This window comes from Triticum aestivum, chromosome 5B (genome assembly GCF_018294505.1).
Source record: "Triticum aestivum cultivar Chinese Spring chromosome 5B, IWGSC CS RefSeq v2.1, whole genome shotgun sequence".
Lineage (NCBI taxonomy): Eukaryota > Viridiplantae > Streptophyta > Magnoliopsida > Poales > Poaceae > Triticum > Triticum aestivum.
The window spans coordinates 164,827,439-164,855,333 of NC_057807.1; positions in this window are offsets into that span (position 1 = coordinate 164,827,439).

Consider the following 27,895-nt stretch of genomic DNA (forward strand, 5'->3'; position numbering starts at 1 on the left):
TGTCTTGCATTTCCATGCCATCTGCTTAGATTAGACATGCTTTGTGTGAATGCCTCTTGTTTGCTTTCTATATCAGATATGTGAATTATCCAATGCCATGTTTTTCAGCCAGTTATCATATATGTGAATTATGCACCGCCATGTAGCCAGGCATCATATATGTGAATTATCTCATGCCATCTTTTTTCCATTACGTATTCCATTTGTCGACAATCTGTGTATATTGAACTACTCTTCATGTGTATCAGCCATTTGAGCCGGTTATGTTAAAATCTGGAGTGAAAACAAGTTCTTCAGAGCAGGCAGTGGTACCTGTTGAAGCATATATCTCGATGGTTACAAGAAGCTCCTCAGAGGAGGATTCGGAGACAGATGACCAGTCCTATATCCCACCTGTGGTGTATGCTCTAAGTTGAAATGTTTATATTTCTCATATCATGCATATGGTGTCTTGCATTGCTTAGTTTAGACATCATATGCACAATATTGAATTCCATCTACTTAGTTTAGAGATCTTACATGCGAGTGCCAGCTGCTTAGTATATGAATCAATTATGTCAATTATATCATGCCATCATGTATACTTAGACAACATGTATGTGAATTATTTCATCCCAACCTATTTTAGAAAGATATCGTATAGTTTTGTCATGTCATCCTGTTTAGATACTCATCATATGTTGAATTATGCCATTATATCATGTTATGTTATCCATCATATATCTAAAACTGTGTCATGCTATCCTGTTTAGTTAGGCATCATATATGTGAAATTGTGTCATGCTGTCCTGTTTGGTTAGACAACATATATGTGAATTACCACATCTGTCTATAATACAATGTCTATACGTTCAATTTCTTTTCTTGTTTATCAACCATTTGAATTGGAGGGGGTGATGGCAGTATCTGAGGGAGCAAAAACCCGTTCTTCACAAAAGACAATGCTACCCGTCGATGCAGATAGACCCATGGTTGTACTGGCCCACAAACTAGCCCCACCACAAATAATTAAGACTCTTCCAGATTGCACACTTACACCGTTGGGTAGAGAACCAGCTACAACCATCTAACCACAACCCCAGCGGATAGTAACCCACTTCTAGTTGACAAAGCACCATGTCCACCACAGAGTACCCCCACACGAGCAGTTTGTAAAGCAATTGCAGTTCCCAAAGAATGAAGACCAACATAGCTAACCCAAACTCCACGTTTAAAGCAGAAGAGCAACTGTTCTCAGGTCAAATTCCATAGCCATGGTCCATACTCCTTTGTTGTTGCATCACTGTATTTACTCATACCAACTACTTTCGAATTTGAAGGATCCAATTGAAACTCCAATGGCACAACATGTATGTTTTAAACCTATTTCTTTAACTGGATTGTTATTCTAACTTCTTGCTCTATGTTGATTTCAGTTTAAGTTGTATAAACAGTTATGTTCTCATGTGATGCACATTACAAGTGTTGCCAATGTTGTGTAGTTTCTCACACTTATATTCTGTCTATGCTGCCGTGTCTTAAAAATATATGAGTTGAACTGTGTCTCTATCTTGATTAGGCAACATAAACTAGAATGATATGGACAATACAGTGACCATAGTACATACATATATGTTTGTTTCATGCTGTTATCCGGTCCACCTTACTATTGAACCGGTTTAACAAAATGAGTTTCGTATACTACATGCTAAACCTGTGATGTGTCTGCTTGTTTCTCTTGTAGTATGCAAACAAAATATTGGAGAAGAGCACCCCACAATGCAATGGTAGAGAAAGTAATGCAGATAAGGTTCAAGATAGTGAGACAACCCTGTTGGTCTCCAACAAAGGTGATAAAAACGATCTTGTAGACAGTGAGAAAACCCCATAGTCCTGCGTTGGTGTAGTGTTTGAGTTACTGGCCAGTATCGCTGGCACAAGCTCTTCGAACTCGTTGCCTGAATTACTTCGGCTTCTTCAGTCTCAGCTACAAGCTGAAAGGCATCAGCCAGCTGTGCTGCGGCAAGAAGCCGAAGGACTGAGGAAGTCCTTGCAGAATTCAGATGCATACTTTCTTGTGCAACAGCAAGTGATGGAGGATTTAAGCGCCAAACAAGAGAAAGTTAATAAGCTTGCTAAGCATCTTGCCAGCATTATGGGTACCCAGACCATGAAGGCGCGCGTTGCTGTGCCCGTCCATTGTGAAAAAAAGTGATTACAAATATCAGCAAAACATCAATGTTCAAACAATTTATAGTTTGTATTTTTCAAATCACTTGAATTATAGTGGGACGATGTTGATAGTTGGGCATGTTTATTTAAGTTATACACAGTTGATCCACTTGCAAAATAACAATTTACATTTTATTTTTAGCATCATGAGGAAAGAGATGAAAGAATGAATAGAGCAAACATCATTCTTTTCTTAACCGCACTTCATTCATTTACAAAATCAAAGTTTCCATAATAACACATCAAAACAACTACTCAAGGGGCTCGATCATCGCATGTTGCCTTCACTGTAGCTCATTAATTGTAAGCAAAAATACTACTATACAAATACTCACTTCTTGTTTTGAAACAAGCTCACTACAAAGAGTATCATTTGAAGAGAAAAAGTGATGGCCTCTTTTCTCCCTGGAAAGCCAAGTCCTGATGCTAAAGCTCTAGGGGCAACTTTTGGCCTGCTAGTAGGAGCATAGAATAAACACATCAATAAAATCTGAATAGAAGATGGACACAGAGGTATAAGCAAAAGTCTTGTCATATAGAAAGCAGACACACAAAGTTAACATATATATTACGTATGCAAGAAGAACATCGAACAACAGTAGCAAGAACCATGACAGAACTCGACGAAACTTTTCTCTAGGCAAAACACATTTCTCTCAAACTGATGTTTGAAAACCAGTCGCATTAGTTCCAATTTCAGGAATAAAGGGTGTGGCTCAACTGAGACTTCATAAGGACATGGAGCATATTGCAGAAAAGTTGGAACATTAATGCTTACTTGTCTTGTCGGCATATCTACAGCAAAGGGAAAAGAATCACAAGCTGGATTTCAGTTTTATTGACCGAGCATAGAACTATATCAACAATAACTTACAATGTTGACTACTGTACTGTTTAAAAAATGGATCAATTTCATTGCTAATTCATTCCTATTATCATGAGCTGGCACAAGCATTTCGTCAGCTGCAAATGCCTACCCATATAAACACAACAAAACGTAGGATAACTATCCATGCCTAAACAAGTAAAATGTACTCCCTCCATCCAACATAGCTAGAAAAATGATCTTATATTGTGGGACGGAGGGAGTACCGAGCTAGAAGCTAAGTTGGGAAAGACAATTTGCAAGGTGTGATCAAACAACAGGCCATCTCGTTGGCCACAATCTTTGCCACCTAATACCAAGAATATACCCAAGACTATAAGCAACCAAACAACACAAATTCAGCCTAGCCCCAATATATCCCAATGCACGAGCTTACCCCAAGGTTGTTAGAGACTCAATGGATTCATAATTCCACTCTAATCACCAAACATCAAGTAAGATGTTCACAGGGAATGTACGCATATCACCATACATCATGCAAAGGGGTCTATATGGAGAAGACCTTGCGGTTCCACACAATCCTGACGCTCTGAAAAGAGATAACCCGCTTAAGGAAACCTGGCACGACAATAAAACCAACAAAGTTAATAGAAGGACCAGACCACCCCATGCATCCCAAAACTTTGTAAGCTCTACCAATATAGCGCGACCTTGCATCTGGTCTTCATATAAGCCTTGGGGGATATGCCCAAAATAAGTGGGGTGACTGTTCTCTGTCTCCTCCCGCTGCTTCTCCTTGTTTCTTTTCTCTTTCCCCGCCTCTGACTGCATCAATCACTAAGAATATCAGGGATTAATGCCAAACATTTCTAGCATGATCAAGGAAGCATAGGGAAATATTTCCCCTCACTGGAATCCAGGCCAAGAGAGCACGCACCTCTGGTTCTCTTCTTTTCGCTCATCCAATTTTGTTCAAACCTCTCTCTAGTTAACCCTACTTATACACCAGTCCAAGATAAAAGAAATTCATACCGACACAATAAAATGTTCGAGGCGGAGGGGATGGATTTATCTAAAATGAGTATTTTGAACTGCCGGGACCTAACAGCCGGTGATGGACGCCGACGGCACGGGCGGCCGCTGCAGCCGCCATGGAGGAACGCTACAAGACACGAAATAAAAATAGTAAAGAAGGGGCCTACAGAGTACAAGGTGGGTGGGCGGCACCGACGTGGATGAATACGCGAAGCAGAAGATCGCCGACAGCAGGGCGCAACACAGAGCAAGGACGGCGGCGCATTGAGGAGGGAGTAACGCCGCCACATCGAGAGGAGGAAGGACGACGACGAGGAGTAACTATTCGTTCGAGAGCCAGGGCAACCTGGGCTATTAGCGTGGGAGTGGGAATAAGTGGGCCGGCCCAATTACGGACAGGAAGAGGAGGTCGCTCCGCAGAGCAGCGGCCCGCGAGACGGCGCGAGACGCGCGCGGGCGAGGAATGATGCCCGAATTTGATCTGGATTGTAGGTTCGAGGATCCGACGACTGAGACAGTCAAATCACTATGGAGGGCGTTATACTGTTTCTCAATGTATGCCTTTGCCTGTACCTAGTGTTCCTTGGGAGGATATATCTATGGACTTTGTTTTAGGTTTACCTCGAACAAAGAAGGGGAGGGATAGCATATTTGTTGTCGTGGATAGATTCTCAAAAATGGCACACTTTATACCATGTCATAAAAGCGATGATGCTGTTAATGTTGCTGATTTGTTCTTTCGTGAAATTATTCGCTTGCATGGTGTGCCAAATACTATTGTTTCAGATCGTGATACCAAATTTCTTAGGCACTTTTGGAGATGTTTATGGGCTAAGTTGGGGACTAAACTGCTTTTTAGCACTACTTGTCACCCCCAAACTAATGGACAAACTGAAGTAGTCAATAGAACATTGTCTACTATGCTTAGGGATGTTTTTAAGAATAATAAGAAAATGTGGGAGAATTGCTTGCCCCATATTGAATTTTCTTATAATCCTTCATTGCATTCTACTACTAAGATGTGCCCTTTTGAAATTGTGTATGGTTTCCTACCTCGTGCACCTATTGATTTGTTGCCTCTTCCATCTTCGGAGAAGGTTAATTTTGATGCTAAACAACGTGCTGAATTGATCTTAAAAATGCATGAGTTAACTAAGGAAAACATTGAGCGTATAATGTTAAATATAAACTTGTTGGAGATAAGGGTAGAAAACATGTTGTGTTTGCACCTGGAGATCTTGTTTGGTTACATTTGCGTAAGGATAGATTTCCTAATTTGTGCAAATCAAAGTTAATGCCACGTGCTGATGGTATTTTTAAGGTGTGGAGAAAATAAATGATAATGCATATAAACTTGAGCTGCCTGCAGATTTTGGGGTTAGTCCCACTTTTAACATTGCGGATTTGAAGCCTTATTTTGGTGAGGAAGATGAGCTTCCGTCGAGGACGACTTCATTTCAAGAAGGGGAGGATGATGAGGACATTAATACCGTTGTTACACCCACAGTCCCTGCTACTATACATACTGGACCGATTACTAGAGCTTGCGCACGCCAATTAAATTACCAAGTACTTTCGTTTCTTGGTAATTAATCTAATGTTCATGAGAATATGATGCTACCTAAATTGGATACATTTGTTTTGCTTACACACAAAGGGCCTAGCTTGGAGAAGGATGAACATTGGAGCAAGAACAAGCATGGAGATGATGCCATGCGCAAGGGAAACAAGAACAGAGTTACAGGTGATGATTTCAGGACTTTGAAGCCACCATAATGGGTGCATGAAGCCTTGGACAAAATATACAAGATGCCACTTCATAAATTTCGTCTAGAGGCTATTCTAGGTGCTACGTCACCTTATTATTGGGCTAGGCCCATGTAATTTCGAAATACATAAGTATAAGCTATTTTTAGATTCCGTATGTGTGAGGAAACAAGAGATAGGGTTGGTTTCGGACCCCTCCCCCAAGGGCCACGAAATCCCCCCCCCCCTCTTCCTCCATATATACAGCCCTTAGGGCCCCGTTTAGACTTTGGGTTTTGTTTAGATTAAAAGTTCGCCATAGCTGCAACTTCGCGTACTTCGTTTGTGTTCAACGACCAGACCAAAACGTCACAGAACCCCATCTTGATCAATAAAGCTTCCATCTTATATTCACAATATACAGATTGCAATCTCAGTTTCTTGCTTGTTCTTTGTTTGCTCGCAGAAAATAGACCTTAGTGGTCAAGTTGATCGTGCTCCGGCGTGGTCAATAACCTCTCGAAGTTGGTTTAGCAATTGCTAAGGTGTGACGTCCTCGCACGTACATAATGTGTGTAGCATGGAAGATATCGAGATCTCTTGGTTGTTATGTCGACAATGAAAGTATGCCACCCAAAAAATTATGTATCTCTGTTTCAAAACTCGAGCTCTGGCACCTCTACAAATCCCTGCTTCCCTCTGCGAAGGGCCTATCTATTTACTTTTATGTTGAGTCATCACCCTCTTATTGAAAAGCACCAGCTGGAGAGCACCGATGTCATTTGCATGCATTACTATTAGTTTACATTGGGTATGACTGTGAATGGATCTCTTTTACCATGAATTACAATGTTTAGTCAGTCCTTGATCTTCAAAGGTGCTCTGCATTTATGTTTTGCGGTCTCAGAAAGGGCTAGCGAGACACCATCTTGTTATATCATATTATGATTGTTTTGAGAAACTATTGTCATCCGAGATTTATTATTATTGCTCGCTAGTTGATTATGCCATTGATATGAGTGAACATGAGACCTAAGTGTTATTCTGAATATGGTTAGTTCATAATCTTTGCTGAAAACTTGAATGTTGGCTTTATATATTTGCAACAACAAGAGCAAATTGAGTTTGTAAAAGTTTTTCTTTATCACTTTCAGTTTATTAACTGAATTGCTTGAGGACAAGCAAAGGTTTAAGCTTGGGGGAATTGATACGTCTCCATCGTATCTAGTTTTCCAAACACTTTTGCCCTTCTTTTGGACTCTAACTTGCATGATTTGAATGGAACTAACCCGGACTGACGCTGTTTTCAGCAGAATTGCTATGGTGTTATTTTTGTACAAAAATAAAAGTTCTCAGAATGACCTGAAACTTCACGGAGAATATTTGAATTAATAAAAAATACCGGCAAAAGAATCAAGGCCAGGGGGCCCACACCCTGTCCACGAGGGTGGGGGCACGCCCCCTGCCTCGTGGGCCCCCTGATGCTCCACCAACCTCAACTCCAACTCTATATATTCACGTTCGCGGGGGGGTGGGGTCAGAGAGAAGGATTCATCACATTTTACGATACGTAGCCGTCGCCAAGCCCTAATCTCTCTCGGGAGGGCTGATCTGGAGTCTGTTCCGGGCTCCGGAGAAGGGAATCTGTCGCCGTTGTCATCATCAACCATCCTCCATCACCAATTTCATGATACTCACCGCCGTGCGTGAGTAATTCCATCATAGGCTTGCTGGACGGTGATGGGTTGGATGAGATTTACCATGTAATCGAGTTAGTTTTGTTAGGGTCTGATCCCTAGTATCCATTATGTTCTGAGATTGATGTTGCTATGACTTTGCTATGCTTAATGCTTGTCACTAGGGCCCGAGTGCCATGATTTCATATATGAACCTATTATGTTTTCATGAATATATGTGAGTTCTTGATCCTATCTTGCAAGTCTATAGTCACCTATTATGTGTTGTGATCCGTTAACCCCGAAGTGACAATAATCGGGATACTTACCGGTGATGACCGTAGTTTGAGGAGTTCATGTACTCAATAAGTGTTAATGCTTTGGTCCAGTACTCTATTAAAAGGAGGCCTTACTATCCCTTAGTTTCCAATAGGACCCCGCTGCCACGGGAGGGTCATGCAAGTTCTTTTCCATAAGCACGTATGACTATATTCGGAATACATGCCTACATTACATTGATGAACTGGAGCTAGTTCTGTGTCACCCTATGTTATAACTACTACATGAGGAATCGCATCCGACATAATTATCCATCACTGATCCAATGCCTACGATCTTTTCACATATTGCTCTTTGCTTAGTTACTTTGTCGTTGCCACTGTTACAATTACTACAAAGCTGCTACCGTTACTTTTGCCACTATTACCGTTACTTCCATATTACTTTGCTACTAAATACTTTGCTACAGATATTAAGTTATCCAGGTGTGGTTGAATTGAGAACTCAGCTGCTAATACTTGATAATATTCTTTGGCTCCCCTTGTGTCGAATCAATAAATTTGGGTTGAATACTCTACCCTCGAAAACTGTTGCGATCCCCTATACTTGTGGGTTATCAAGACTATTTTCTGGCGCCTTTGTCGGGGAGCATAGCTCTATTCTTTGAGTCACTTGGGATTTATATCTGCTGATCATTATGAGGAACTTGAAAGATGAAAGAACTAAGATTTTTTCCCTCAACTACAAGGGGAGGTAAGGAACTGCCATCTATATCTGCACTTGATTCACCTTCTATTTTGAGTAAGCTTGCGACACCTAAACCTACTTCTGCTATTAATTCTGATATGTTGCATCTTATTGATGATGCCACTTCTGCTATGCATGGTACTTATGATGAAACTACTTCTATGCTTGATAATATTGTGCCACTAGGTGAATTTCTTGATGAACAACTTGCTAGGGCTAGAGAGAATGAAATTATTGAAACTGATAATATTGATCAAAGTGATGATGAAGATTCTCCCCCTAGATATGAATCGCTTGTTGTGCCTGAGGGTTATGTTATGGATGAAGAAACTTCTAGAGACTTTCTTGCTTGCAATGATAGATCTGATCTTAAGAAATTATTAGTTAAGCTGAAAGAAAAGTCTCTGAATGCTAGAATGAAATATGACCCTGCTTTTGCTACTTCACCTATTTGTGTTACTGATAAGGATTATGATTTCTCTATCGATCCTGAGATAATTACTTTGGTTGAATTTGATCCTTTTTATGGCTATGAATCTGAAACAGTTGTGGCACATCTTACTAAGTTAAATGATATAGCCACCCTATTCACTAATGATGAGAAAATTCGTTACTACTATATTCTTAAGTTATTTCCATTCTCATTAAAGGCTGATGCTAAAATATGGTTTAATTCTCTTGATCCTGGTTGTGTGCATAGTCCCCAGGATATGATTTATTACTTCTCTGCTAAGTATTTCCCCGCTCATAAGAAACAAGCTCCTTTAAGGGAAATATATAGTTTTGTGCAAATTGAAGAAGAGTCTCCCACAAGCTCGGGGGAGGCTTCTCCAATTACTTAATGCTTTGCCTCATCATCCTCTCAAGAAAAATGAAATACTTGATATCTTTTATAATGGACTAACTGATGCTTCCAGAGACCACCTGGACAGTTGTGCTAGTTGTGTTTTCAGGGAAAGAACTGTTGATCAAGCTGAATTGTTATTGAATAATATGTTGACTAATGAAAACAATTGGACACTTCGTGAACCAACTCCTAAGCCAACTCCGAAGAAAAGGGGTATTCTATTTCTCAGTCCTGAAGATATGCAAGAGGCAAAGAAATCTACGAAAGAAAAGGGCATTAAAGCTGAAGATGTTAAGGATTTACCACCTATTGAAGAAATACATGGTCTTGATAACCCGACACAGGTAGTAAAGGTAAATTCTCTCTATAGATTTGATGAAGGTGATATCCCTTGTAATAAGTCTGCTAGCCAATGCTTGGACGAGTTTGATAATTTTATTGTTAAACAAGAAAACTTCAATGCTTATGTTGGTAGACAATTGAAACGTAATGCTTATATGATTGAACACTTGAGTGATTATATGTCTAGAGTTAAAGGTGAACTTAAACTTATTAGTAAACATGCTTCTATGGTTACCACTCAAGTAGAACAAGTGCTTAAAGCACAAAATGATTTGCTCAATGAATTAAATAATAAGAAAAATGATAATGCTGTTAGAGTTATGACTAGAGGGGGTAAAATGACTCAGGAACCTTTGTATCCTGAGGGCCACCCTAAGAGAATTGAGCAAGATTCTCATAGAACTAATGTTGACGCACCTAGTCCTTCTAAAAAGAAGAAAAAATGATAGGACTTTGCATGCTTCTAGTGAACCTGTTGTTGACACACCTGAGAATCCCAATGATATTTCCATTTCTGATGCTGAAACACAATCTGGTGATGAACATGAACCCAGTGACAATGTTAATGATGATGTTCATGTTGATACTCAACCTAGCAATAACAATGGTGTAGAGATTGAACCCGCTGTTGATCTTGATAACCCACAATCAAAGAATCAACGTTATGATAAGAGAGACTTTGTTGCTAGGAAGCACGGTAAAGAAAGAGAACCATGGGTCCAGAAACCCATGCATTTCCCTCCTAAACCATCCAAGAAAAAGGATGATGAGGATTTTGAGCGCTTTGCTGAAATGATTAGACCTATCTTTTTGCGTATGCGTTTGACTGATATCCTTAAAATGAATCCTTATGCTAAGTACATGAAAGATATTGTTACAAATAAAAGAAAGATATCGGAAGCTGAAATTTCCACCATGATTGCTAATTATACTTTTAAGGGTGGAATACCTAAGAAACTAGGAGATCCAGGAGTACCAACTATACCATGCTCCATTAAAAGAAACTATGTTAAAATTGCTTTATGTGATCTTGGAGCCGGTGTTAGTGTTATGCCTCTCTCTTTATATCGTAGACTTGATTTGAATAAGTTGACACCTGCTGAAATATCTTTGCAAGTGGCCGATAAATCAATTAATATACATGTCGGTATTTGTGAGGATGTGCCTGTTGTGGTTGCAAATGTTACTATTTTAATGGACTTTGTTATTCTTGATATTCCCGAGGACGATAGTATGTCGATTATCCTTGGTAGACCCTTTTTGAATACTGCAGGGGCTGTTATTGATTGCAACAAAGGCAATGTCACTTTTCATGTTAATGGTAATGAGCATACGGTACACTTTCCGAGGAAACAACCTCAAGTCCACAGTATAAATTCTATCGGAAAAATTCTAGCTATTACTATTGGAGGTTTTGAATTTCCTCTTCCTACTGTCAAGAAGAAAAATGATATACTTATTGTGGGGGACATACATATCCCCGTTGAGGTAACCTAGTGCTATTCGAAAATTCTCTGGTTTCATGCGATTCGGAATGAGTTTGTTAACAAGACTTGATCAACCTTGTTAGTGGATTCCTTTTGACGAGCATGAGATGGATGAAGTTAGAAAGCACAAATCTCTGTACCCTCCTTTTACTTTCTGTTATTTAGATTAAATAAACCAAAAATAGTATTTTCTGTCTGCTTTCTGAATTATTCTTGCAATAAAAAATACCCGGAAAATAAAAGTTCTCCAAATGTCCCGAAAATGAAATATGATTTTTTCTAGAATATCTAAGAATTATTGGCACTGAGAACACACCAGAGGGGGAAACCACCTGGCCACGAGGGTCCAGGGCGCGCCCATCCCCTGGGCACGCCCCCTGCCTCGTGGACCCCTGGTGGCCCCCTCCACTTATTACAGCACCCACACACTCCTTCTTCCTCCTAAAAAAATCACCAACCAGCTCAAGCACGAGTTCTAGCTCATTTTGCAGCCGTTTTCAATCTCCTTGCTCAAAGCTCCACTCACAAAACTGCTTTGAGGGATTGTTCTTTGGTATGTGACTCCTCCAATGGTCCAAATAGTTTTTGTTCTAGTGCTTTATTCATTGCAATTTTTTACTGCCTAGGTGACCCTGTTCTTGAGCTTGCATGTCAAATTTATTTGGTCCCAAGTAGTTCTAAACTTCTAATGCATGATATAGTCTCTAGGCACTTGTGGGAGTAGTTGCTATCAATTTTGTTAGGTTTGATAAACAATATAACTTCCACAGTTTCATCTATGGGTCTTTTGGCGATGCATAGGCCTCCGGTTAGATCGTCCCTTAAGTCAGCTTCCACAGTTCGAAAGAAATTGACCTTTGCCACTTTTGAGCAGTACTCTGCTTGCAAAGGTTACAGATAGCCTGCTACTCAAAATTGCATTGATACGATCATGTATGGAGGTTATTCTCTTTCTGCTCATGAGCGTGTTGTTATTAGACAAGCGCCTACCCTTGACTTGCATTGGACGGTAGCTCGGCCTCCGATCGTGTTTGGTATTGTTCAGCCTTTGACAGAGTTGCGCCGATCGATCGTGCCGCCCCCACTCGATTTGGTAACGGTGGATCCGCGGCCCGTGGTTTCTGGTAATCTCGCTGCACAATTTGCGGAGGTGGGAATCTCTCCAGTTCAAAATGGAAACCAGGATTCTAGTACTTCTTCGCTGGAAGCCCACATGCCTGGCCCAGTGTCTCCGGATTTATCTGTTGGGCCATTTGCTGCACAGAATACCCCAGTTTCTATCTTGCCAAATACCTCTGCTAACTCAAGCCCATCAGAGCCTCCTCTGGAAATACCGTCTTCGCAAGAAGCAGCGCAGCAGTTTGACGCCATGGTCAATGACATGGTGGACCGGGTTTTAACTTGTACTGTCTGCTCTCTCAGGGGCCACCTAGCAGCCTCTTGTGGAATGCGAGCGGTCTGCTCGGCTTGCTCGCGCACGGGTCATTTTACCAGGGACTGTAATGATTTCGCGTGCTCCAATGGATTGGTTTGGGAAAAAATTCCTCTACAACAAAACACGCATATCTCGGGAAATCCTGACGGTCAGGGGAATAGTGCCGGAGTTATTGGGAAAGCTTGCCCCGTCGCATCGTCGCCGCCCACATTGCACCAATCTCTCCCTGTTCCTTCCAACGAAAACCCCCTCCCTTCCTCCAAGCTGCCAACAATGGCGAACTATGAGCTTGATCCGCAGCGCTTCGTCCCGGCTGGCTATCACATCATTGATGGGGGTGAAAGGCGACTTCCCCGCACCTTCATCACGCCGGTGGCTCGCCCACTCCACCGTCATGAGGAGTACATGGTGGCTGAAGTTATGCCTGCTCCGGAGGGTCCAATCGGGCCTGTCAGAGAGGAGGTTGTGTAGTTCTTGCAAGACAGAGGTACTCTGGTTCGCTCTGCTTAGCCTTGGTTTCATGGAGTAGGTTTGTTACAAGTCAGGGATCCTTCGGTTAGATACTCTTTGATTCAACACCCTCCTTTCCCTCTGGGCAATGATCGTTTTGTGAGATTCATGAAGCATGATGAAGGGGATAATTTTAAGGGAAGTCATGGGTTCCGTAAGGGTTGGATCATGTTTATTGGAATTCCTCTTGACTATCGCAACACTGAGTTCATATCTCAGGCGGTTGGCACCTTTGGGAAATTTCACTCCTGGGACAGTGAAGATCCTTATTTGGTTCGCACTCTAGTGGAGGCAAGTTTTCCTGATACGCCATTAGTACCACGTGATGTGGTTTTTGGAGATTATGCTAAATGGGGGGGAACTCAAGTTTCATGGACTGCTGCTTGCTATGTGTTGGGAGCTGATTTTGCTGATCAGATGCCCAATGACGAGGATCCAATGCCTCTGGATGGAAATCCGCACCCGTTGCCTGGAAACCTTATGAATGATAACTTGATATTTGTTCTTCCACCTTATCCGATGATTGGCTGGAATGATGCGCATGTTCCTCCTCCGGTGGATCACAATGACGCTGCTGGGGATGGTTGGGGGCATGCAAATTGGGGAGACAATGATGACGAGCTCCCACATCAGCCTCAACCTGCACTGCCTAAACAGGATCAGATTTCAATTGTCATCGATCAGCCAGAGGGCTCTGTTTCTGTGGAGCAACATGTGGAAATTCTGATGGCGGAACATCATGAGATGCATCAAGATCACCAGCTACAGGATAATGTGCACCAGCTTGTTGAGGACAATCCATTAGCAATTGTCCCTTATCATCCACCTGTTGTTCAGCAGCATCAGATAATAATTGGTATGGCAAGGATTGTGGCTGGGCCACCTCTACCTCCAGAGATGATCTGGAAGAGATCTTTCGAGAATCTTCTGCCTGAGTTTGTTGTCAAGAAGGTGCCAAGGCCAATCTTCTTCAAGCCTCTTGGGATAGTGACATACTCCAAGCGCTCTTGGACCATTGCCTTTGATGATTCCCAAAGGAGCTCTTCTCTGGTTCTGCGGAAGCCTTTTGTGGCCAAACGCCCTGTTGCCAGAGCTCTCTTTGGAAGTTCTCCTGAAGAAGTTAACTCTGATGATGTCACTGTTGGTGTGGAGATGGATGTGTCTGGTGATTTGCAAACAAAAAATATAGTGCCTCAAGGCCTGGAGGAGATCTCTTCTTCTACTATGGTTTTTGCTTCTGCGCAGGTCAAGGACAAGAAGTAGGCAAGAAGAAAGAAACCAGTGGCACCTTTGGTGGATACTTCTGTTAGAAGATGTACAAGAAGTGCGGCAAAACTTGATGGGTTTAAACCTGTCAGTTTTGAGCAGCTTTCTTTCCAGCCCACCAAGAGGCGTCCAAGGTCCAAGCCCGTCCCTGAGACGGCCTAGTCCAAGCCTGAAGATGTTGGTGCTACTGCCAGCACCACTGAAGATGCTCCTCCGCCCAAGCCGATCAATGTGCTGCAAGCAATCGGAGCGGAGCTGGAGATCGACCCTAACCTTCTGTCCAAGGAGAAGCTTATGGCTAATCCCCAGGATGATTCCTCCTCCAGTGGTGTTTAAATGTTGCTGTTTATCTCTTTTGATAGGTGTAGGGAGCCTGTTAAATTTGCTATCGTTTTGTTACTTCTGAACTTTATGCTCTGCACTATGGTCTGGTTGACTTTTGTCTTTTATGGCGTGGTTTGTGTGACATTGTATGTCATGCAATGGCTGTTACTTTGCTACTGGTTATATTATGCATCAAAGATCTAGGCGTAATTGGAAGGTTCTTTGTTGGAATGTTCGTGGCCTCAACTCCAAACAACGACAACGTTCTGTCAGAGAGAAAATTTCTGAAAGTCAGTGTGCGATTGCCTGCTTGCAAGAAACTAAGTTAACTGATTGTTCCCATTCCTTAGTTAAGGCAGTATGTCCTATGGGCTTTGATCAATTTATTGAATCACCTTCGAGACGGGCCTCAGGTGGGATTCTGACAGTTTGGCATTCTAATGTCCTTAAGGGTGTGTTAATTGAAGTTAAGCCTTTTGGTATTGTCATCAGTTTTACCTCGGTGCATAATAACGAGCAATGGTTCTTAGTTAATGTGTATGGGCCCTGCCAGGGTGAGATGAGGGACGAATTTGTTAACTGGTTGTATAATCTGCAAGTGGAACCTGAACAAAAATGGTTGGTAGTGGGAGACTTCAATTTCATCAGATCCATGGAAAATAGAAATTTACCAGGAGGGGACGTTAATGATATTTTTATCTTTAACAAGATCATTGGTCATTTAGGACTGCTTGAGCTTCCACTAAAAGGTAGAAGATTCACCTGGTCTAACATACAGGATTTCCCACTTTTAGAACAACTGGACTGGTTTTTTACTTCTGCTAGCTGGATAAATCATTATCCCATGACACAAGTGCCTCCTCTTGTGAGAACAGCGTCTGATCATGTTCCCTGTGTTATCTCTATCAGCACCTCAATTCCTAAAGCCCATATTTTCAGGTTTGAAAACTATTGGGTGCATCAGCCTGGTTTCATGGATTGTGTGAGGGAGGTCTGGAGCAAGCCTTCATATAAACACCATATCTCTGCAGTTATTATGGACAAATTGAAATCATTGAGATTTGCTTTAAAGAAATGGCAGAAGGGGCTTTCACACATTAAATCTTTAATTGAAAAGTGCAATTGGGTAATTCTATGGCTGGATGATTTAGAGGATTGGAGGCCTCTGTCCATACCAGAGAATAACTTCAGGAAGTTATGTAAGTTGCATCATGAGCACCTTTTGCATCTGCAGTTTTTATACTGGAGAAAAAGGTGTACTATCAGATATATCAAGGTGGGAGAAGAGAATTCTAAATTCTTCTAGGCCATGGCAACAGAGAGATATAGAAAAAATTCTATTGCTAGCCTACATTTGTCTAATGGGACAGTCTCTTCAGATCATGGGGAGATTGCTAAGGAATTCTTGGTAACTTTCAAAGGAAGAATGGGAACCATTAAACCAATTGTTCTGGGGAATGACATCCTATCTTTGATTCCAAGAATTCAAGGTCTTGAGGTGCTCACAAAACCTTTTCATCTGAATGAGATTGAAAAGGTAATAAAAGAAATGCCAATTGATAAAGCACCTGGATCAGATGGTTTTAATGGTCTGTTTATGAAGAGATGCTGGCCAATTATCTCATCTGACTTTGTTCAGTTGGTCAATGAGTTTCATGCTGGAACTGTAATTTTGGAAAATCTCAATGAAGCTTTTATAACTTTAGTCCCAAAAAATCAATCACCTGAGGGTGTGGGAGATTTTAGGCCAATCTCTTTAACAAGTGTAGGACTAAAGTTTCTGACAAAACTGGCTGCCAATAGGTTTCAAGAGGAAATCACCAAATGTGTGCATAAGAATCAGTATGGCTTCATTAAATCAAGGACAATTCAAGATTGTATTGCATGGACTTTTGAGTATCTTCATCAATGCAATCAGTCAAGGAAGCCAATTCTTTTGCTTAAGCTTGATTTTGAAAAAGCTTTTGACTCAATTCAGCATGAGGCAATCTTGAGAATTCTTGTGGCAAAGGGGTTTGATAGCAAATGGATCACATGGATTCAACAATTGTTAACTTCTGCAACATCCTCAATCCTGTTAAATGGTGTGCCTGGGAGTCATTTCAAGTGCAAATGTGGTGTTAAGCAAGGAGATCCTATCTCTCCTTTGCTTTTTGTTATTGCAGCTGATCTTTTGCAAACCATGATCAATCATTTGCTGCTTAGGGGGCAGCTGGATTTACCTTTGCCAACACATGATCCTTTTTATCCTGTGGTTCAGTATGCGGATGACACCTTGCTGTTTGTAAATGCTGACCTAGCTCAGTTGGAGGCTCTTAAATCAGTGCTCAATTCCTTTTCACTGGCAATTGGGTTGCAAATCAACTTTCATAAATCTTCAATGTACCCCATCAATGTAGAAGCCTCAGTTGCTTCTGCACTTGCTGCTTTTTTTGGCTGTCAGTTAGGCTCTATGCCTTTCACTTATTTGGGACTGCCTGTTGGAACCACTAGGCCAAAAATTGTTGACTTGCTCCCTTTGGTGGATTGCATGGAAAGAAGGCTAACTGCTAGTTCCTGGTTTTTGCCTCAAGGTAGCAGACTATAGTTGGTAAATTCAGTGATATCTTCTTTGCCCATATTCTTTCTTTGCAGCCTATCTTTACCAAAGGGCATTCTAAAACAGTTAGAAAGGATTCAAAGGCAGTGCCTATGGAGGAAATATGGCCAGGAAAAGGGTCATTCTTTGGCTGCTTGGCCCTTGTCTACAGACCCAAGAAGAAGGGGGGACTTGGAATTTTGAATTTGGGATTGCAAAATGATGCTCTGTTGCTTAAGTCCCTGAATAAATTCTATAACAAAGCTGATGTGCCATGGGTCAGCCTGGTGTGGGATTCCTACTACTATCAAAGAGTTCCACATGACACTACATTATGTGGCTCTTTTTGGTGGAGGGACATCTGTAAGTTAGTGGACAAATATCGAGTTGTAACATATGTAACTGTTGGCAAAGGAGATTCTGTGCTTTTTTGGTCTGACCGTTGGGAGACTGGACATTCCTGTATCCCTCTGCAGGACAGATTTCCACGACTTCATTCTTTTTGCCTTCAGAAGAACCTTTCTGTGAAGAAAGTGCTACAGGCAGGAAATTTGCAACAAATGTTCTCTTTGCCTTTGTCTGAACTGGCTTTTAGGGAGTTAAATCAGCTTACTACTATGTTGTCTGGTAGACACTTGGACGATGCTTGTGATGATATGTGGACTTGGAGACATGGGAAAAGGGTGAGTATTCTGCAAAGAAGTACTATGAGTTTGTACACCAGCCTGTCATTGCCAATCCAATACTGAGCTGGGTTTGGAAAAGCTGCTGTACAATGACAGTTAAAATGTTTGCATGGTTGGTTATTATGGATAGAGTAAACACCAAGGATATGATTCAGCGAAGACAGTGGAAAATTATTGATGGACCTAGTTGTGTGCTCTGCCCCACTGGAGTACTGGAAGATAGGAATCATCTATTCTTCCAGTGCAATTTCAGTATGAGGATATGGAACTTTCTGCAAATACCCTGGTTGAATAGCAATGATATCGTGCAAATTGCCTTACATGCAAGGAAGGATTTTGATAAACCATTTTTTGTAGAGGTGGTTTTTCTTGCCTGGTGGAATATCTGGAAAGTGCGCAATGACAAGGCTTTCAGACACGTCCATCCAACTTTTAGGCAGTGGAGAAATGGGTTCATTCATGATATCACTCTACTTTCACACAGGATCAAGGCCAGATACAAGGATGATCTACTAAAATGGATTGATTTTTTGCCTCCTTGAAGTTTCACACCAGTTGTAACATCTTTTCTCTCTTAGTTTTGTAGCTTTCATTCTTTCTTAGAATTCTGTTCTATTTAGTCTTTCCTCTTACTCTTTCTTTTGTTTTGTTCCCCCTCTTGAGGAACTTTGTAATTACTTCCTGTCCTTTATTAATAATATGCTGTGGGGTGTAAGCCCTGCAGTCTTCATGGTCAAAAAAACTTGGGGGCCATTGTTGCACGAAGGCTACATCTTAATGGTACATGTGGAGATTTTTTTGGTGGGATTTATGCAACTCGTGTAGCTAATTATCTTGGTGTACCCATACATGGAAGTGACATGGAATTGCCCCCTGCTTATCTAGATTATAATGCCATGGCTAGCCATCAGTTCCTTGAGAGGAATGAACAGTTCCTCCAGTACCGACTAATCTTTAACAGACGATGTATGGTCCATGTTGCTCTCCCTGCTCCCACTTTCTTTGACTTTCAGGCAAAAAGGAGATACTTTATAACCAGGGAGGAGGCAAACGAGTATGAGAGGAGGACGGAGGTAGCTCGCCTCCAAGCTGCAGCTCGTCAGACAGTAGCTACTGCATCTCAGTACAACCCCAGTTACGAATTTGGATATCCGCCAGGCCAGCAGTGGCCGTAGTCCAACTTGGGCCAAAAGTCTAACCTTGGGGGAGTACTTATTTCTCACTAACATTACATTCATGTTCACACACTCATTCTAGTTGTCAGTGCTCATACTTTTTCATTGTAGTATCCATGCTAGTTTATTTCCTTTTCTTGCTTTCTTCTTGTGTGTTTTAAAAACCTTAAGAAAAAACAAAAAAAATTAGTTGTAGCTTTTAGTTAGTTTACTTTACAAGCTTATAGTAGTAGTAATTAAAAGAAAACCAAAAAGATTTCTCGTTCTTCTTTTGCTTGTTGGGAGCTTTCTCGTGTAAATAGTTTTATTTCTTTGCTTTTCTTTGGGGTTCGAGAGGAGAAGACCATGATGAAAATGTTGAGTGGCTATCACATGCATTGTTGTTGATTTAACCAAGAGCCCATATCACCCTGTCTTCTCCTTTGTATTAAATGCTTGCAGATTCCATCTTAGTCCAATGCACGTGCACTATTATTATTATCCACACCGTTCGGTCGTGCGAGTGAAAGGCAATAATGATGATATATGATGGACTGATTGAGCTGAGGGAAGCTGGTATGAACTCGACCTATCTTGTTTTTGTAAATATGATTAGTTTGTCGTTCCTGATTCAGCCTATTATGAATAAAAATGTTTGCAATGACAATTAGAGATTATAGTTGCTCATGCCATGCTTAATTAGCTAGGAGTTTATAATGGTTTACCTTGCGTGCCAACATGCTATTAAAATGGTTGTGATGTGGTATGATAGGGTGGTATTCTCCTATGAACGATTCGAGTGGCTTGACTTGGCACATGTTAACACATGTAGTTGAAACAAAATCAACATAGCCTTGATACGTCTCCAACGTATCTATAATTTTTGATTGTTCCATGCTATTATATTACCCCTTTTGGATGTTTACGGGCTTTATTTTACACATTTATATCATTTTTGGGACTAACCTACTAAGCGGAGGCCCAGCCCATATTGCTGTTTTTTATGCCTATTTCAGTATTTCGAAGAAAAGGAATATCAAACGGAGTCCAAACGGAATGAAACCTTCGGGAGCGTGATTTTTGGAACAAACATGATCCGGAGAGCTTGGAGTGCAAGTCAAGAAACCTCCGAGGGCCCCACGAGATAGGGGGTCGCGCCCCCCTGTAGGGCGTGCCCCCCTGTCTCGTGAGCCCCTCGGGCGGCCACCGACGTACTTCTTCCTCCTATATATACCTACGTACCCCGAAATCATCCAGGAGCACGACGAAACACAATTTCCACCACCGTAACCTTCTGTATCCGCGAGATCCCATCTTGGAGCCTTCGCCGGCACTCTGCCGGAGGGGGAATCAACCATGGAGGGCCTCTACATCAACATCCTCGCCCCTCCGATGAGTTGTGAGTAGTTTACCACAGACCTACGGGTCCATAGTTATTAGCTAGATGGCTTCTTCTCTCTTTTTGGTTCTCAATACAATGTTCTCCCCCTCTCTTGTGGAGATCTATTTGATGTAAACTCTTTTTGCGGTGTGTTTGTCGAGATCCGATGAATTGCGGGTTTATGATCAAGTTTATCTATGAATAATATTTGAATCTTCTCTGAATTCTTTTATGTATGATTGAGTTATCTTTGCAATTCTCTTCGAATTATCAGTTTGGTTTGGCCTACTAGATTGGTCTTTCTTGCCATGAGAGAAGTGCTTAGCTTTGGGTTCAATCTTGCGCTGTTCTTACCCAGTGACAGAAAGGGTTGCAAGATACGTATTGTATTGTTGCCATCGAGGATAACAAGATGGGGTTTATATCATATTGCATGTGTTTATCCCTCTACATCATGTCATCTTGCTTAATGCGTTACTCTGTTCTTATGAACTTAATACTCTAGATGCAGGCAGGAGTCGGTCGATGAGTGGAGTAATAGTAGTAGATGCAGGCAGGAGTCGGTCTACTTGTTATGGACATGATGCCTATATACATGATCATGCCTAGATAATCTCATAACTATGCGCTTTTCTATCAATTGCTCGACAGTAATTTGTTCACCCACCGTAATACTTATGCTATCTCGAGAGAAGCCTCTAGTGAAACCTATGGCCCCCGGGTCTATCTCTTATCATATTTGCTTTCAATCTACTTTATTTGCATCTTTACTTTTTGCATCTATATTACAAAATACCAAAAATATATTTATCTTATCATACTATCTTTATTAGATCTCACTTTCCCAAGTGGCCGTGAAGGGATTGACAACCCCTTTATTGCGTTGGTTGCGAGTTCTCAGTTTGTTTGTGTAGGTGCGTGGGACTTTTGAGGAGCCTCCTACTCGATTGATACCTTGGTTCTTGAAAGTGCAACTATCCCTAGGTGGTTCTGGTAATTCATAACAACATATAGCTCATTGAGCTAATGCTATTCCAAGACAGATATTTCAGGAAAGCTCAATGAATGGCATGGCATGGATGATGAAAGTGGATCCCTCAAAATATTAAGGACAAAGTATTCGCTCAAGCTCAAAAGCTCAAGACTCTACATTTTACATTTTAGTGATCCAAGATCACATTGAGTCTATAGGAAAAGCCAATACTATCAAGGAGGGATGAGGTGTTGCTTAATGAGCCTCTTGCTTCAAGTGCTTAGTGATATGATCCAAAAACCCTCAATTACTTTCTCACATCCACATATGACCTAAACCCAAAGTCAAAATCGGTCCCACCGATTCTTTCTATCCGGCGCCACCGAGTTCAAATGTCATAGCCACTGCCACAAACCCTAGGCAAATCGGTCTCACCGATAGGGATCTCGGTCTCACTGAGATGGGATTGTAATCTCTCTGTTTCCCTTTGTAACATTTCGGTCTAACCGAACTGAGCAATCGGTCCCACCGAGATTGCAATGTAAACTCTCTGTTTCCCTTTCGTAACATTTCGGTCTCACCGAAAAGAGCGAATCGGTCCCACCGAGTTTACCTGACCAACTCTCTGGTTAGCTAATTACCAAAATCGGTCTCACCGAGTTTGTGTAAACGGTCTCACCGAGATTACGTTATGCCCTAACCCTAACCATATCGGTCATACCGAGTTGCATGTCGGTCCCACCGAAAATCCTAACTGTCAATAGATTTGCTAAATCGGTCCGACCGAGTTTGTTGATTCGGTCCCACCGAGTTTGGTAAATTGTGTGTAATGGTTAGATTTTGTGTGGAGGCTATATATACCCCTCCACCTCCTCTTCATTCATGGAGAGAGCCATCAGAACAAACCTACACTTCCAACTTACCAGTTCTGAGAGAGAACCACCTACTCATGTGTTGAGGCCAAGATATTCCATTCCTACCATATGAATCTTGATCTCTAGCCTTCCCCAAGTTGCTTTCCACTCAAATCTTCTTTCCACCAGATCCAAATCCTATGAGAGAGAGTTGAGTGTTGGGGAGACTATCATTTGAAGCACAAGAGCAAGGAGTTCATCATCAACGCACCATTTGTTACTTCTTGGAGAGTGGTGTCTCCTAGATTGGCTAGGTGTCACTTGGGAGCCTCCGACAAGATTGTGGAGTTGAACCAAGGAGTTTGTAAGGGCAAGGAGATCGCCTACTTCGTGAAGATCTACCGCTAGTGAGGCAAGTCCTTCGTGGGAGACGGCCATGGTGGGATAGACAAGGTTGCTTCTTCGTGGACCCTTCGTGGGTGGAGCCCTCCGTGGACTCGCGCAACCGTTACCCTTCGTGGGTTGAAGTCTCCATCAACGTGGATGTACGATAGCACCACCTATCGGAACCACGACAAAAACATATGTGTCTCCAATTGCGTTTGAATCCTCCAAACCCTTCCCTTTACATTCTTGCAAGTTGCATGCTTTAAATTCCGCTGCTCATATACTCTTTGCAGCTTGCTTGAATTGTGTGAAGATTGCTTGACTTGTCCAAAGATAGCTAAAATCTGCCAAAGTCTAAATTGGGAAAAGGTTAAGTTTTTAATTGGTCAAGTAGTCTAATCACCCCCCCCTCTAGACATACTTCACCAGTTCTCAAAACTGAGGGAAATACTTACGCTACACTTTGCTACATCACCCTCTCCTCTTCGAGGAAAACCAACGCAAGCTCAAGGCGTAGCAAGAAGGATTTCTGGCGCCGTTGCCGGGGAGGTCTTCGCTCAAGTCAAGACATACCAAGTACCCATCACAAACCCATCTCCCTCGCATTTACATTATTTGCCATTTGCCTCTCGTTTTCCTCTCCCCCACTTCACCCTTGTCATATTATTCGCCCTCTCTTTCCCAATCTCCTTCTCTCTTTTCGCTTGCCTTTTTTTGTTTGCTTGTGTGTTGGATTACTTGTTGCCATGGCATGAGATAATACCAAGTTGTGTGACTTCTCGAATACCAATAATAATGATTTCCTTAGCACTCCGATTGCTCCTCTTAATGATGTTGAGTCTTGTAAAATCAATACTGCTTTGTTGAATCTTGTTATGAAAGATCAATTTGCCGGCCTTCCTAGTGAAGATGCCGCTACTCATCTAAACAATTTTGTTGATTTGTGTGATATTCAAAAGAAGAAAGATACGGATAACGATATTGTCAAATTGAAGTTATTTCCGTTTTCACTTAGAGATCGTGCTAAAGTTTGGTTTTCGTCTTTGCCTAAAAATAGTATTGATTCTTGGAACAAGTGCAAAGATGCTTTTATCTCTAAGTATTTTCCTCCTGCTAAGATCATCACTCTTAAGAACGATATTATGAATTTTAAATAACTTGATCATGAGCATGTTGCCCAATCTTGGGAAAGAATGAAATTGACGCTTCGCAATTGCCCTACTCATGGTTTGAATTTATGGATGATCATACAAAATTTTTATGCCGGTCTGAACTTTGCTTCTAGAAATCTCTTAGATTCGGCCGCGGGAGGCACCTTTATGGAAATCACGTTAGGAGATGCTACAAAATTTCTTGATAATATTATGGCTAATTATTCTCAATGGCACACCGAAAGATCTTCCAGTAAAAAAGTGCATGCTATAGAAGAAATTGATGTTTTGAGTGGAAAGATGGATGAACTTATGAAGATGTTTGCTACTAAAAATACTTCTCTTGATCCCAATGATATGCCTTTGTCTTCCTTGATTGAGAATAATAATGAATCTATGGATGTGAATTTTGTTGGTAGGAATAGTTTTGGAAACAATGCTTATAGAGGAAATTCTAATGCTAGACCGTTCCCTAGTAATCCCTCTAATAATTATGGAAATTCCTACAATAATTCTTATGGTAATTTTAATAAGATGCCCTCTGATTTTGAGAATAGTGTGAAAGAATTTATGATTTCTCAAAAGAATTTTAATGCCTTGCTTAAAGAAAAATTGCTGAAAGTTGATGATTTGGCTCGGAACGTTGATAGACTTTCGCTTGATGTTAATTCTCTTAAACTTGGATCTTCTTCTCCTAAGCATGATATCAATGAGTCTCTCAAAGTAATGAGAATTTCCATTGACGAGTGCAAGGAAAGAACCGCTAGATTGCATGCTAAAAAAGAAAGCTTTATAAAAGCGTGTTCTTCTAGTTTCCATGAAAATAATGATGAGGATCTTAAAGTTATTGATGCGTCTCCGAGTAGATCTATGTTTTGCAATATGAATTTTGATGATTATGGGAGTGATGATGAATCCAGTTTGCTTAGAAGGCGTCCCAAAAATTTGGAGTCTTGAGATCTTAATGCTAAAATTGGTAAAAGTGAGATTGGAGAATCTTCAACTTCTAATAATATTGAACCTACTATCTCGGATTTCAAGGAATTTGATTATGATAATTGCTCTTTAAAAGGTTGTATTTCCTTGTTGCAATCCGTTGTTAATTCTCCTCATGCTTATAGTCAAAATAAAGCTTTTACCAAACATATTGTTAATGCCTTGATGCAATCTTATGATGAAAAACTTAATTTGGAAGTTTCTATACCTAGAAAACTTAATGATGAGTGGGAACCTACTATAAAGATTAGAATTAAAGATTATGAGTGTTTTTCTTTGTGTGATTTGGGTGCTAGTGTTTCCACGATTCTGAAAACTTTATGTGATATTCTAGGTTTCCATGATCTTGATGATTGCTCTTTAAATTTGCACCTTGCAGATTCCACCATTAAAAAGCCTATGGGAAGGATCAATGATGTTCTTATTGTTGCAAATAGAAATTTTGTGCCCGTAGATTTTATCATTCTTGATATAGATTGCAATCTTTCTTGCCCTATTATTCTTGGTAGACCTTTCCTTAGAACGATTGGTGCGGTTATTCATATGAAGGAAGGGAATATTAGATTCCAATTTCTATTAAAGAAAGGCTTGGAGCACTTTCCAAGAAAGAAAGTAAAATTACCTTATGAATCTATCATGCATGCTACTTATGAATTTAGTGCCAAAGATGGCACTCGTTAGATCTATCTTTGCTTTTTATGCCTAGCTAGGGGCGTTAAACGATAGCGCTAGTTGGGAGGCAACCCAATTTTTCTTTATGTTTTTTGTTTTTGCTCCTGTTTAGTAATAAATCTTGCATCTACCTTCTGGATAGATGTGTTTTTATCCATTAATTAGTGTTTGTGCCAAGTAGAACCTATAGGATAACCTACGATGATAGTTGATTTGATTCTGCTGAAAAACAGAAACTTTGCACGCACAAATATATTTTTTTAAATCACAGGAACGTGATTTTGCGTTGATTCTTTTTGCTTCTGTTCAATAAACAAATTGTCCAGGACTTCCTATTTTTTCAGGATTTTTGATGTTCCAGAAGTTTGCGTTAGTTACAGATTGCTACAGACTGTTCTGTTTTTGACATATTCTGTTTTTCGTGTGTTGTTTGTTTATTTCAATGCATCTATGGCTAGTAATTCAGTCTATGAACCATAAATAAGTTGGAATACAGTAGGTTTAACACCAAAATAAATAAATAATGAGCTCATGGCAGTACCTTATGTGGTGGTTTTATTTTCTTCCACTAACGGAGCTTATAAGATTTCCTGTTGAGTTTTGTGTTGTGAAGTTTTCAAGTTTTGGGTAAAGCTTTTATGGACTATGGAATAAGGAGTGGCAAGAGCCTAAGCTTGGGGATGCCCATGGCACCCCAAGATATTCAAGGATAGCCATTATCCTAAGCTTGGGGATGCCCCGGGAAGGCTTCCCCTCTTTCGTCTTCGTTCATTGGTAACTTTACTTGGAGCTATATTTTTATTCGCTACATGATATGTGTTTTGCTTCGAGCGTCGTGTATTATATTAGTCTTTGCTTTTTAGTTTACCACAATCATCCTTGATGTACACACCTTTTGGGAGAAGCCTATTTGATTAGAATTTGCTAGAATACTCTATGTGCTTCACTTATATCTTTTGAGCTTGATAGTTTTTGCTCTAGTGCTTCACTTATATCTTTTAGAGCACGGTGGTGTCTTAATTTTAAAGAAATTGCTAGTCTCTCATGCTTCACTTATATTAATTTGAGAGTCTTTTAGAACAGCATGGTATTTGGTATTATCATAAAGTTGGTCCTAGAATGATGAGCATCCAAGTTGGGTATAATAAAAACTATCATAGAAAGTGAATTGGATGCTATGATCAATTTGATGTTTGATAATTGTTTTGAGATATGGAGGTAGTGATATTAAAGTCATGCTAGTTGGGTGATTATGAATTTAAAGAATGCTTGAGTTGAAGCTTGTGATTCCCATAGCATGCACGTATGGTGAACCGCTTTGTGATGAAGTTGGAGCACAATTTTATTTATTGATTGTCTTCCTTATGAGTGGCGGTCGGGGACGAGCGATGGTCTTTTCCTACCAATCTATCCCCCTAGGAGCATGCGCATAGTACTTTGGTTTTTTATGACTTCTAAATTTTTGCAACAAGTATATGAGTTCTTTTGATTAATGTTGAGTCCATACGCACTCTTTCACCCTTCCACCATTGCTAGCCTCTCTTGTATCGTGCAATTTTCGCCGGTACCATACACCCACCATTTACCTTCCTCAAAACAGCCACCATACCTACCTATTATGGCATTTCCATAGCCATTCCGAGATATATTGCCATGCAACTTTCCACCATTCCGTTCATATGACACGCATTACTTTTGTCATATTGCTTTTTGCATGATCATGTAGTTGACATTGTATTTGTGGCAAGGCCACCTTCATAATTTTCATTCATGTCACTCTTGATTCATTGCATATCCCGGTACACCGCCGGAGGCATTCATATAGAGTCATATCTTGTTCTAGCTTCGAGTTGTAAATCCATAAAAGTGTGATGATCTTCATTATTAGAGCATTGTCCTAGTGAGGAAAGGATCATGAAGACTATGATTCCCCGACAAGTCGGGATGAGACTTCGGACTTTACAAAAAGAAAAAAGAGAGAAAGGCCAAAAAGAAAAAAAAGGCCAAAGAAAAAAAGAAAAAAAAGGAAAAAATATAAAATGAGAGAAAAAGAGAGAAGGGACAATGCTACTATCTCTTTTTCCACACTTGTGCTTCAAAAATAGCACCATGATCTTCATGATAGAGAGTCTCATATGTTGTCACTTTCATATACTAGTGGGAATTTTTCATTATAGAACTTGGCTTGTATATTCCAATGATGGGCTTCCTCAAAGTGCCTTAGGTCTTCGTGAGCAAGCAAGTTGGATGCACCCCACTTAGTTTCTTTTGTTGAGCTTTCATATATTTATAGCTCTAGTGCATCCATTGCATGGCAATCCTTACTCATTCA